The following is a 444-nucleotide window of genomic DNA, read 5'->3' as shown; positions in this document are numbered from 1 at the left end:
GCAATGTGCTCCCACAGCCTCTGTGGGTCACAGCCTGCACCCCGTGGCACGGCTCTCCGGGATCTATGGCACAGCTCACGGGGGTTCGGGGCACAGCCTGAGCTTCTGCCACCCTGCCCAGCAGGCTGGTGCTTATCCCAGGGGCAGGATCGGTGCACAGCTTGCCCCAAGAATCTTGCAAAGTGCTGGGGCAGCACTCCCCGTGGAGATCAGGCAAGAGGCTGATGTACAGCCACATCCCGCGTTGAACCTTGTGCCCTGGTGGCATCGAGCGCCCCGGGCCAAGGACCAAATTCCTCTCCGTGCAGAGAGCAGCACGTAGTGGAGCAGGACAGAGAAGGGGAGACCCGGTGGGATGGCATCACCCCGAGCCAGGTCCCTGCCCTCAGCTGTCCCCTGCACAGCGGTGACCTTCTGCCGCGGGCAGAGGTTGCGCCCCGTTGG

The sequence above is a fragment of the Acanthisitta chloris genome, unplaced genomic scaffold, assembly GCF_000695815.1.
Source record: "Acanthisitta chloris isolate BGI_N310 unplaced genomic scaffold, ASM69581v1 scaffold17240, whole genome shotgun sequence".
Taxonomy (NCBI): domain Eukaryota; kingdom Metazoa; phylum Chordata; class Aves; order Passeriformes; family Acanthisittidae; genus Acanthisitta; species Acanthisitta chloris.
Note: the sequence above shows the minus strand (reverse complement) of the source record.